This window comes from Callorhinus ursinus, unplaced genomic scaffold (assembly GCF_003265705.2).
Source record: "Callorhinus ursinus isolate GAN/ISIS: 27379988/994484 unplaced genomic scaffold, GSC_fseal_2.0 scaffold4, whole genome shotgun sequence".
Classification (NCBI taxonomy): domain Eukaryota; kingdom Metazoa; phylum Chordata; class Mammalia; order Carnivora; family Otariidae; genus Callorhinus; species Callorhinus ursinus.
Window position 1 is genome coordinate 133692840 of NW_027397066.1, and position 13198 is coordinate 133706037.

At 39.9% G+C, this 13198-nt stretch overlaps 1 protein-coding gene and 1 long non-coding RNA gene across 2 annotated transcripts in view; one reads left to right on the top strand and one right to left on the bottom strand.

The window, feature by feature from the left end:
* The window catches only part of RXFP1 (relaxin family peptide receptor 1), a 60377-nt gene that overhangs the window by 1618 nt on the left and 45561 nt on the right, over positions 1 to 13198 (top strand). The window lies entirely within an intron of this gene.
* Positions 43 to 12311, bottom strand: LOC141372663 (uncharacterized). Its single transcript, XR_012378056.1, has 3 exons — positions 12224 to 12311; positions 9128 to 9208; positions 43 to 324 (listed from the first exon to the last, which is right to left on the bottom strand). It is a non-coding gene; the product is annotated as an uncharacterized lncRNA (long non-coding RNA).

Consider the following 13198-nt stretch of genomic DNA (forward strand, 5'->3'; position numbering starts at 1 on the left):
TCAAGCTGCGAGCAGTTCAGATAGAGAAAGTGGCTTCAGGGCTTCCCACCAGTGGAAATGTGGGCAGGAAGCAGGAAAAAACTTCGTGCGACAGGAAATTTGCCACCAAAAGTAGTTTCTCAGTGAAAAAAAAGCTTGGGAGTTCCTGCTTGAGTGCTAAATTTAAAGAAACCAAGTAACAAAAGTAACACTCCTCACCGTGATACTTAGTTACTCAAGTTTCTCAGGATTTACCATCCAGCAAATTCAGATGTGGAGATCAGGCTCGGGAGATCTGGACTTCAGTTCTGGCTATGAAGAGGGTTAAAATGGCTGTTTTCTGCTCTGTGATATGAGAATAATAAAAGGATCTGTGACCACCCAGTCTTCAAAAGATTCAATGAGATCCTGTATCTAAGATGCTCAGCCCAGTACTTGACACCTAATTAGCATTCAGTAAATGTTAAGTTGTGTATCAGTGAGCTGTTATTATTACAAACTTAGTGACATAAGAAGTAATCATCTATTTCGCTGGCCATTCGGTGGGTCAACAACTCAGCTCAGTTGGACTTTCTCAGGCATCTGCGGTTATCTGTGGATCAGCTTTGTCGTCATGCCTGGGACCTCGGCTGAGATAACCAGAGTGACTCAGCTCCAGAGTGGTCCTCCCGCAGGTCAAGCCAAGCTTGTTCTCGCAGTAGAGACATGGCACCCAGGAGTGAACTGGAAGCGTACAAGGCCTCTTGACACCTAGGCTCAAAAATGGCGCACTCGCCCCACGTCCTTGTCGAAGCGAGTCACAAGGTCGGCCATGTTTCAAGGGGTCAAATGGGCCCCTACCCCTGCTAAGAGGGGCTGCAAAGGCACACTGCCAGGGGCTTGCGCAGAGGGAAGGCAGTGACTGCAGCCTCTTCTGCAAATTCTACCACGGGTGCTATTATCATTGCTTTCCCCACAAGCATTGATATTAACTCTCAGTGACTCAGAGTCCCCACGTGGTGACTTTAGGAAGTCCTGTTAGTTAAACAATTTAAATATCTCTAGGAACAACCATGGTTTGTCTATTTACTTATTGAAACAGCAGCTCATATTTGAAGGAATGATATTTTTCCATATGCTTGCTTTTGTAGTTACATGTTCATACAAGTAGATGTGTGTGTGCCTGTGTGTGGGTCGGTAGGTGCACGTGTATCCTATTGATTATGGGATAGTCAGGAGGTGGGTAAGTTTTCCCACATCTCCTGAAAATGTAATTATAGTTTATTAGGGGGGGAAGGTAAACTGTGTAGATTTGTAGATTTGCACCTTAATTATGTTAGTTATCCTGATTAATTATCTTGGTGAATTTTAATAGAGAGAATATAACAGAGAAAATATTAAGGCCTATTCCTTTATACTTAGAATTTGAGTTCTGGTGACAAGGATGGACTTAACTCTTGTGAAAACAATACCAATCGGAATAAAAGTCGGGTTAGAGATGTATCCACCCATCATGGTTTCTTCTTTTTCCACCTCTTTGACTTTTTCTCCCTCCCAGTCTTTATTCAGCTCTCTGGATCTGAGAGCCATTCTCTCTCATTCCATCTTATCGTTTCCATGTGTCTCCCCACTTCCATTCTGCCCCCGTAACTGTCCCCATCCCTTTTTTCACTCTCTCTCAACTTCCCTTTCATGCTTGTCTTTTCCTCTATTCTTTTCTCTCTCAAACGGAGTCTATCCCAATATTCATAAATTAGACTTTACTTATCATTTCGCTCACCTCATTAAGTTTATAAACTGGTTGTTAAATAGATTTTAATATCTTTACCTCCAAAGAAAAAAAACCCAAGCAGTTGCTTTTAATTTCTATGTGGCACTCAATAGATACCTGCCACCCCTACTGCACCCTTGGACTGTGTATCCCAGAATAGTGGCTTGTGTTTTATTGTAAGTAGACTCTGAGGTTCAAGAAAATCTTGGCGGGGGGCGCCTGGGTGGCTCAGTTGTTAAGCCTCTGCCTTCGTCTCGGGTCATGATCCCAGGGTCCTGGGATTGAGCCCCGCATCGGGCTCCCTGCTCGGCAGGAAGCCTGCTTCTCCCTCTCCCACTCCCCCTGCTTGTGTTCCCTCTCTCGCTGTGTCTCTCTCTGTCAAATAAATAAATAAAATCTTTAAAAAAAAAAAAAAGAAAGAAAGAAAATCTTCAGGGGGTTCTGTGAATTCCCTGGAAACTATAAAATGCTATATATTTGTGCACATGTAGACTTTCAATAAAAAGTATCCATAACATCAAACCTTTGCAAAAGGTTTTATAGTTTTTAAAAGGCAAAAAAGATTCCTAATCCCTGTCATTGACTAAAACAGAAATCTCCTAAAAAACGATTTAATCCTGAGTTGGAATCAATTTCCCCCAATTAGCGCTCAGAATTCACTCGTGTAAAATTATTATATTGTCAGTAGTTTACAAAAATAATCACAATAACGACTTTTCCTTACCTTCTTTGATTTCTCTTTAAATAGAAACAGAATTGTTGGAAGATTCCTCAACCAGGCATCAGAAAGCTCAGGCTCAGATCCTAAAAGTGCCTCTTTCTGTATGTTGTTACCTGCCTGGGCAAATCATTTTTTGGCTCAGTCCCATTTTCCTTATTCGTGAGATTGGAATAATAAATTTGTTGTGAGAATTAAGTGAATTACATATATCTATATCTATCTATCTATCTATCTATCTATCTATCTATCTATCAGGGAATCAATCTGTGCAGATCAGATTATTGACCCCTATATTCAGTAGTTACTCTCGAGTTTACATCTTTTTAATTCGATCCCAGGAATTACTTATATTTGACTGGACTTCAAAACAGGGAAATCCTGGTCTGTATGTATGAAGGGAAGTGTGAAACAAGTTGAGTCAAAATAGTATAAGCAATCTGTTCTGAAAATTTTACTAATTTGTTGTCTTAAGGACCTCTGACATGAGCAGGGAATTCATTCATAAAAATAAAATATTCAGGTCACAGATGAAATAACTCAAGTTCTAGCTATAGATGTATATAAAGACCTTAAATCTTGGCATATGAAAATGAACAGCATTTTGTTTAATCAAAAATACTAATTAAAAATACAAGTGACATTTGAAAAGCAATTAATATTAAAATGTTTTTATTAGACCAAAACGAGTATGCTATTTTAAAACCTCCTTTATTCACCATTGCCAACATTTGAAAACCCTCAAATCTAGTTTTGGAAATATGGGTGAAATCATAATCTCTTCTTATGAAAACATGTCTATGTAACAAATACTATGTTAAACTATTACTGGTTTTATGTCAGAAATATATCTCTTGGGCGCCTGGGTGGCTCAGATGGTTAAGCGTCTGCCTTCGGCTCAGGTCATGATCCCAGGGTCCTGGGATTGAGTCCCGCATTGGGCTCCCTGCTCAGTGGGGAGCCTGCTTCTCCCTCTGCCTCTCTCTCTCTCTCTCTCCCTCTCTCTCTCTCTCTGTCTCTTATGAATAAATAAATAAAATCTTTTTTAAAAAAAAGAAAAGAAATATATCTCTCCTGAAATTCATCTAGACCAGCGAATCTCCCCGTGTAGTTCTGGACCAAACTCCTCAGCATTAGCCACGAAGTTAAGAATGCAAGTTCTCAGGCCCCAGACCAGCCCGGGTGAATCCGAAGCTCAGCCAGTGGCTGAACAATTCCGACGCACACTACACTTTGAGAACCACTGACCGACACCCAAGCGAGCAGAAAATAAGGAATACACGTGAAATAGTAACATCAGTAGAAGTAAACGAGAATCAAGTGTTCCGTGGTATGCCAGCATGCTCATTTGCTAACAAACTCCATTATCATTATAATCACATGTGTTCGATTCTGTAAGAAACCCTGACACTGCATTGGTTGCAGTCATCTAGAAATACATATATTTAAAAAAAATTGAACTCTGGTCAAAACCTCAACCATGGTCAGCTGACACGCTGTTGCTGTCCATGGGTGAGCAGGCTAGGACATCCCAGGAAGGATAACAGAATTTCACCACTACCTTTAGGGCCCGGGTGATAAAAATGATGAAATGCAGTTATTTCTCTTGCATCTTATTACGGAATCCCCTTCACCAGCTGTGGGTTGTTTTTTTTTTTCCTTCTTCTCATTTTATAGTATCTGGGTAATTTGTGTTCCCCTGGCTGTTCATTTTTAAGATATTCATGTTTATATTCTGTTTAATGCCAATTAAATTAAGTCAGAAAGTTGGTTCTTTTCAAAATATGTAAATCTCATGCATATTTGAATAAGCATCATTAAATATATTTATAATCACATAAAATACAGTATCTTAACATATAAATTAAAGAAAAACCCACAGCTAAAAATCAATTTTAGAGGGATCATTTACGACTTAACAGCATATTGCCAAATGAAAAAATTTTTTGTAATGGAAGGGGACTACTTTTCCTTAATTAGAACTTTTAAGATATATCCAAAAAAATACCTCCAAGCTACTTAACATTGACACTAATAATAATTATTAAAATAGAAAAGTAAGTCAAATCAAAATAGTAGTAATAAAATTTAGCAGAGTCACCAAGAAAATGAAACACCATTAAATAAATTAAACTGATTCCTCATGTATTGAACTGGAATATGAACTAAATATATTTGGAAAAAAAATACAACCTTTGTATTATCACAGGCATTTTAAAGAAGCACTCTGATTTGGCAATTGAATTCCCAGTTTTCTTTTAAAAAATAATTTCTCGATAATGGGATAGTTTACTGAATATAAAAATAAAATAAAATGTCTCAGTATAAAAAATATAACACATCTACTCACTGAACATTTTTCATGGACATAATGCAAACAAAAGCAATAGATTTAAAGTTTTCCACTGCATTCACAAAAATCCCTTTCTTCCTAAAATATTTGGGCAATACAGGATTCATAGACATATACAGACACACATTTGTCAAAATCAATTGCACCATTTTTATAACTTTGATCCTTACTGATAAGCTTCAATATGAAAATGAACAATTTTTCCCCTGAGTTATACCATTTGATATATTCCCACACAATTTTCCATATGTTTTTGCCATGTATCACTAACCCATTTTTCTTCTCAGAACTGTCACAGATGCGATCAAACAAGGCTAGGGACCAAAAAAAAAAAAAAAAAAAAACTTCAGGAATCATTAGAGCAGTATTTGTTGCAAGAATGACAAATCAAAAAAAGTGGGACCTTTCGCTTTTTCAGCTAAAACTCTCAGATACTTGGGAGAATACATCTGGGTAAATACTGAGGGAATTGGATTAGAAAAAGGTGAAACCTTCACTGAGAAATCATTTATGTCCATTTTAAACTGAGTACTAACTCAGTAGTAAAAATGAAATAATAAAGTAGAATCAAATTCTCAGATACTATGGCATTTATTCACTACCTCTAGATTCTTATTTAAAAAGAACTCTGGGGCACCTGGGTGGCTCAGTTGGTTAAGCGACTGCCTTCAGCTCAGGTCATGATCCTGGAGTCCCGGGATCGAGTCCCACATCGGGCTTCCTGCTCAGCAGGGAGTCTGCTTCTCCCTCTGACCCTCTTCCCTCTCGTGCTTTCTATCTCTCATTCTCTGTCTCTCTCTCTCTGAAATAAATAAATAAAATCTTTAAAAAAATAAAAATAAAAAGAACTCTGCATTTCCAGATTAGAAATTTGCTAGCATTCCTTCTTTTGTATTATAAGCAGATGGTCATACAAAGAGGGCTCTCCGTCGAAGTCACATCAACCCACCTCATCCCCCTATTGGAGCCAAGTTGAATTACTCTACCATGAGGACCCAAGCTCTGATACCATCCCTCAGTAGATTCTTTTTTTTTTTTAAATGTTTTATTTATTTATTCATGAGAGTCAGAGAGAGAGAGAGAGAGAGAGGCAGAGGGAGAAGCAGGCTCCGCGCCTAGCAGGGAGCCCGATGCGGGACTCGATCCCAGGACCCTGGGATCATGACCTGAGCCGAAGGCAGACGCTTAACCATCTGAGCCACCCAGGCGCCCCCCTCAGTAGATTCTTTGAACATTCCTCACTTTAGCAGAGGAAAAGGATGTCTACAGGAAAAAAGATGAAGACATTTGTTATTCTGTTTCCATGTTAGTATTTCTATCATCCACAGGGGAAATAGAAATCTCTTCTAATACATTTTGAGTGGTGTAGTTGGCTAGTATCTGCTAAAAATTCATGTCCACCTACAACCTCAGAATGTGACCTTATTTGGAAATAAGGTCTTTGCAGATGTAATGAAGGTAAGGAGTTTCTGGTTTCCCCCAGATTCTGCTGCCTAGGGAGAAGGGAGAGCAAGAAGACCCTTCCATTCTCTCCTTCTCTGGTCCAGGTATCTTGTGCAGATGAGGAACAGCAAAGCCCGCCCTCCTTTTTTGTTTTTCCAAATCTCAATGCTCAAATATAGGCCTTTGAAAATCAATTGCTAAGAATTTGACTCCTTTTGTTATCTGCAAGCTTCTGCTTGTCCTTTCCCCAAGGCAATGAAAGTGGAAAAATTTAGCTGCCTGCTGTAGGTAAAAGGACAGAGAATGCAAAAAATTCAAGGGAAGAAAAACTTTGTTAATACCCCAAAATATTTTCCTGTCACTGGCTTGACACTTCCTAACCTATGAGAATTAGATACACAGTATTTATTTACGAGTGTGATGGTGATAACATATATTTTTAAATTTTAAAAAGATGTTAAGAATGTTTGAAGTGTATTCAAGGACTCCTTTAATTTGTAACTGAGCCTGAATTGAAAATTCTGGAACATCAAATATTCCTTCATTTCCTAAATACAGCTTTTTATCCAGGTGTCAGAATGATGGCAATGCCAGGAAGTTTGATGTAGAACTTAGCTCTTCTCACTTTAGAATATTCCACTTAAAGTTGGTGACTTACCTTTTTTAAGGTTAAAAATGCAAGAGGAAAAGTGACATGGGTCATGAGTATGTATTAATATACAAGCATGCATTGTATGCTCAAAAATACGTGGTTTTCGATCTCTTATTCTCAAAATAGAATGGGCACTACCTAAGTAGCTGAACCCTTGACTTTTCTATACAGACAAACCTCAGTTTATTTTTTTAAGCTTTTATTTAAATTCCAGTTAGTTAACATACAGTGTAGTATGGATTCAACACCCGTAATTCAACACTTCCATACAACACCTGGTGCTCATCGCCACAAGCGCCCTCCTGAATCCCCATCACCTATTTCACCCATCCCCCACCCACCTCCCGTCTGGTGATCATCAGTTTGTTCTCTACAGTCAAGAGTCTGTTTCTCGGTTTGCTCCTCTCTTTTTGTCCCCCTTTGCTCGACAAACCTCAATTCATTTTTTTTTTTTAAGATTTTACTTATTTGTCAGAGAAAGAGAGAGAGAGAGCACAAGCAGGGGGAGTTGCAGGCAGAGGGAGAAGCAGATTCCCTGCTGAGCAAGGAGCCAGATGCGGGACTCGATCCCAGGACCCTGGGATCATGACCTGAGCTGATGGCAGACGCTTAACCGACTGAGCCACCCAGGCTTCCCGACAAACCTCAATTTAACCTCACTGTTTATCCAACAATGTTTAACAATGTTTGGGTTAACTTCACCAAAACTTCCATCTCAGAGCACTTCCTACTAGATAGGCCACAAAGGACAGTTTCTTTAGTGGCCTTAATTTCCTTTAAAATAGGCCCAAGATAACGTCACACACCTTAATTTCCTCAGAGTTGCGTCCAAAGGTATTAAAAGCCTACAAACAGGCTACTGCATTCTTTCCAGCAAACTACTATTGTCACATAGTTAGCTGGGAGAATTGTTCTGCCTGGCCAGCCAGCGGTCCCAAGGTTTATTCTAATGGCCCTGGGCACCTTTACTTTGGGGATCATTACTTTCTGAGAAAAAGATTCTCCATATATCCCAAGAATGGGTGCTGAGAATTGAGTAAATGTCTAAGAATCAGGAATGCCCCACTTTACGTAAATCCAAACTTTATAAATTATTCATTCATTAGTCAATAAGCAGGTATGCTCTGTAACCCATGGGACTTAACGCCTTCATTTGAACAAAAGACGAGACCGTTCAGTGCAGCATCCTTATAACCTCCTTTGTTCTGGCCTCCTCTCAGAGACTCAGGTCCCTTAACTTTTGATTATTCAAAACCCAAATATCAAAGGAGTGGCTCCTGCAAATCTGTGCGAACTTTTGGGAAGCCAGGTCTCAGAACTAGCTGCAGCATTGTCCTGGGGGCTGGTGAGAGGTGCTAGAGTTCTGAGCTCCCCCCGCTGAAATGCTGAACTTGTAGGTGATACAGGAGCCCAGAAATCTGCGTTTAACGAACACAGCAGATGAATATCACACCCGTTAACATCTCCTTTTTTAAGATTTTATTTATTTATTTGACAGAGAGAGACACAGCAAGAGAAAGAGCACAAGCAGGGGGAGTGGGAGAGGGAGAAACAGGCTTCCCACTGAGCAAGGAGGCCCACACGGGGCTCGATCCCAGGACCCCGGGATCATGACCTGAGCCGAAGGCAGACACTTAACGGCTGAGCCACCCAGGCACCCCACACTCATTAACATTTTGAAATGATTCACTTTCCCATGCACAGACAATTTTATTGCCATATTCAGAACACCTAGAAAGTGATTAATCAGTGCACAGCAGCGGTTTTCAAACTTGAGCAGGCCAGCAGATCAGGCTTGTTAAAATCTAGATGGCTCAGCCCCATCTCCAGTTTCAGATTCAATGCCCCTGGAGTGTGGCTCAAGAATATGCTTTTCTTCCAAGTCCCCAAGTGATGCTGATGCTGCTGGTCCTGGATCTACGTTTTGAAAACCAGTGATCTAGGCATACTCTTTCTTAGGCAAATGCAAAAGCAAACACTTTCCAAAATGTATGGCGTCTTATAACAAGAATTCAACAAAATTCAAGATATTTCTTTAATGCCTGACTTCTCCTTTCCTCCTGCCAGCATGCATTATTAATCCTAAGTGGAGATATAGGACGCAGCATTTCTAAACATATTTCACCACAGAGCTCTCTTCTCATGGAGAAACCCAGGAAACTATTTGAGGAAAGCCTGATAATAGCACCATAGCAATTTAGTGCATTCAAGAAACTTGGACCTGGGGCGTACCTGGCTGGCTCAGTCAGTGGGGCATGCAACTCTTGATCTCAGGGTCGTGAGTTCAAGCCCCATGTTGGGTATGGAGCCTACCTAAAATAAATAAAAACATATTTTAAAAAAAGAAGAAAGAAAAGAAACTTGGGCCTTTCCCATTCACGTCCAGACCTCATCCCTTGAACCTCCACCCCTGCCCCGCACCCCACACCAGTGCCAGGAGAATCTGAGAACATGGGCGGGAGAGGTGCCTTGTCCAGAATTCTCATTGATGTGTAATCCACTTTTCCATAAAACTAAATTATAACAAACACTTGGTGCAAGCGAAATAATGTTTTAGTATTTCCTATACCACATTTTAAATATGCTAAAAAGTACTCTGTAGTCACTGAAGTATATAAAAAATGCTTAAGTTTCTAAGATTATTTCCTACTATACTCTCATAAGGAGATAAAATACACATATAAATAAGCATAGTATGAAACAGATTACAGTAAGTATAATAAGAAAGATATAAGCAACGTGCCCTTAAATGAGGGACCACTTGCATTAGTCTTATTTAAGTGTTTGGACTACTCATTATTTATTAACAGTCAGCAATTTTGCTAAAGGAAAAGAAATATGCTTCCTCTGATTGACAGGATTTTTCTGTTACAAAATCGAGCTGTGTTCCACCACATGTGGGAAGGGCTCTAGCTGACTGGGGTGAATTTCCTAATGCAGTTCTCCCAAACCTTGGCTCTAAGACTCAGCTGGAACACTTATGAAAAATATAGATCCCTAGACCCCCTACTGACCACGTAAATCAGAATGTCCAATGGAAAAGACTGGAAAACTGTGTTTTCGGTAAGTGCCCCAGTTCCCAAATTTTACTGTAGAAGAAGAGACTGGATTTTCTCTGAAGTGTGTTTGAGGATAGAGCCTCATTCATTCATTCATTCATTCACTCAGCGAATATCTACTGAGCCCATGCAGCACTCACACCAGATTTTTCTTGGTCTGTGTCACTAATTTTTATCCACACTGTGTTAAATAACAAATATTCAACTGAATAAATTGATCAAATTGGCTTTATTTAATGATTCATGAATCAAGCAGCATCCAAGCTAGCAGGTAGAAAGAAGCTCTGTTGAGCCATAGAAAAGGAAAGGTTTCTAGGGGCACCTGGGTGGCTCAGTCGGTTAAGCGTCTGCCTTTGGCTGAGGTCATGATCCCAGAGTCCTGCGATCAAGCCCTGAATTGGGCTCCCTGTTCAGTGGAGAGTCTGCTTCTCCCTCTCCCTCCGCCCCTCTCCTCCGCTCATGTTCTCTCTCTCTCAAATAAATAAATAAAATTTAAAAAAAAAAGAAAGAAAAGTTTTCTAAAGGCAGAGGGGGAACCAAAAAAAGGAAATTATTAACAAAGAATGCATTGTTTTAGGCAAGGTTGCCCTCCTAAGAGAAACAGAAGGGGGTTATCAGCAGATTACCTCCTAGTGCTAACCGGGAAATTTCAGGTTGGCTGGTTAAAGGTCACATTCCTGGGGAGTTAAGACTGCCGTTAGGTTAGGTATTAAGTCTCGGTTTGCTGATGTGGGGATTAGCACCAGTGACACCATTTGGGGCCTGCTGTCTCCTTTTTAACACTAGCATCATTACATCATTTTTTAGCTAGAAAAATCACTTTTTTAGTAAACATATATATCTGTCATCAATGCTGTTCATGCAGCAATACTAACACATAGGAACCCATAACCCCTACCACAGTGTTCTTTGAGGACAGCACTCATTACACTACCTTGGGATACCTCAAGAGAAATCAGAGAATCAAACTTCAGGGGGATCATTACTCAAGTATGAAAAACCATTCTGCTCACTGCCCCAGACGTCCTTAAAAATGAAGGAATTAAAATATAGAAACACACATACCAAAAGCTATTTTCTTAAAAATGCTAAGTTTCCAATTTTGCAACTTTGGCTACAATTCCTATGTTCTATGTTCCTGCCTTCTGGTGGGAGGAAGTAATGGGTGGGAAGAAGCAAATGCTTTGGGAAGATGGAAGGGAAGGTAAAAGCTAATTACTAAAAAGCTTGTGTGTTTGAAGATGTTGCTGTTGAAAAAAAGATCTCCCTGGAAAAAGGTATGTTCTATCTTGGGGAAGTATAAGCAGGTTTGTCCCGCTTCCTTCTGCATTCTAAAATTCCCCACATCTATCCTGATATCACCTCTTCTTCTCCTCTTCTTTCACTCCCTTTTTTTCTGTGTGTGTGTTGTGTTGAGGTACAATAAGGTAGAAAGGGAGAGGAAAGGAATAAGATTAAGAAAAAGAAAAGAGGGGCTCCTGGGTTGGCTCGGTCAGTTAAATGTCCAACTCTTGGTTTCAGTTCAGGTCATGATCTCAGCGTCCTGGGATTGAGCCCTGCCTAGGGCTCCGTGCTCAGAGGGCAGTCTGCTTGAGGTTCTCTCTTCCTCTCCCTGCCCTTCTCCACCCCCACCCCCCCCACTCCCGCTCGCTCTCTCTAAAATAAGTAAATAAATAAATCTTTTTTTCCCGAGATTTTATTTATTTATTTGAAAGAAAGAGAGAGTGAGCGAGACAGAGAACACAAGCAGGGGGAGTGAGAGAAGGAGAAGCAGGCTCCCTGCTGAGCAGGGAGCCCGATGAGGGGCTCAATCCCAGGACCCTGGGATCATGACCTGAGCTGAAAGTAGATGCTTAACCACTGAGCCACCCAGGTGCCCCAAATAAATGAATCTTTAAAAAAAGAAAAAGAAAAGAGAAGCAGCATAAATAACTACACTGTGTGAATTTGTTGGACCTAAATGTTGCAGCCAAGGCCATATACAGTGAACCCCTTAAATTAGAGAGCAATGGTGAGGGACCAAGGATTAGCACAGGGCCCCAAACCCGTGATTTCAAGCACTGCATTGTAAGTTAATGGTAAAAATGCAGCACATTGAAATAGTTCATTTGTAAAAGTTCAGTTCAATACAGGGCCTGCTAAGAACCAGAGTGAATGAAAATCAACATCTACTGGCACTGACCCAACCCCCTAATCTCATAAATTTCCTAGCAGCAGTGAAACACTAACCACAGAAACAGCCCTGTGTTCTGGAATGCTGTCACCTCACCTGATTTCCATTGCTGTTTTCTGAGGTCTGGGTGGATATCTCAGAACGTGAACATGAACATGGGGTGTGTACATCCCCCTCCTACAAAACCAACAAAGCACTGGCAGCCTGCAAGGAGAAATTCTTCAGACCTTTGCAAACCACTTCCTCCCTTGCTCTGTAGATACACAACAAACTTGCTTATAAAAATAATTAATGCCTCATCATAGCCAGAGCCAAATGACTTATCTTACTTGTTTTATTTATAACATTTATAAATATACAAAAATCATTACATAAATATGAAAATTAATTTGTTTTTTAAATTAATTTTCAGTAATATTTTAATGATTTACAATGCTCTCACTTATTCCATAAGTAACAATAGCAATGAACTTAAATTTCAGTTAATAACTACTTCTGGTTGTTATTTTAATGAATCTTTGTATAGCTCATGCAATTCTGATGTAAGAGCCTCAATAATGGAAATGAAATAGACAACAGAAAAATAGGTAGTAAACAGTAATAACTATTTAAAGCTGACATCACGCAAAAGTTGGAATTCTGTAGGTAGACTATCAACTGATAAATCATGTATTTGACTTAGAAAAGAGAATGTGAAAATAATTTTATTATTTTAACTCTTTAATAATTTTTAGTAATGTTTCACTTAAACTTCTTAGAAGCAGTTTTTCCACCTGTAAATGGAAATGACAATAATGATCAGATAGAGTTATGTGGACAAAATAAAGTACCTACTACAGTATAGTAGGTATTTGCTAAGCACAAGTTTTCTCAGTGCTAAGTGCTAATATTCAATTTCTCTGCTAAAATGGGAGAATCAAGGGGCGCCTGGGTGGCTCAGATGGCTAAGCATCTGCCTTCGGCTCAGGTCATGATCCCAGGGTCCTGGGATCAAGTCCCACATTGGGCTCCCTGCTCAGAGGGGAGCCTGTTTCTCTCTCTGCCCTCTGCCCCTGCCCCTGATTGTGCTTT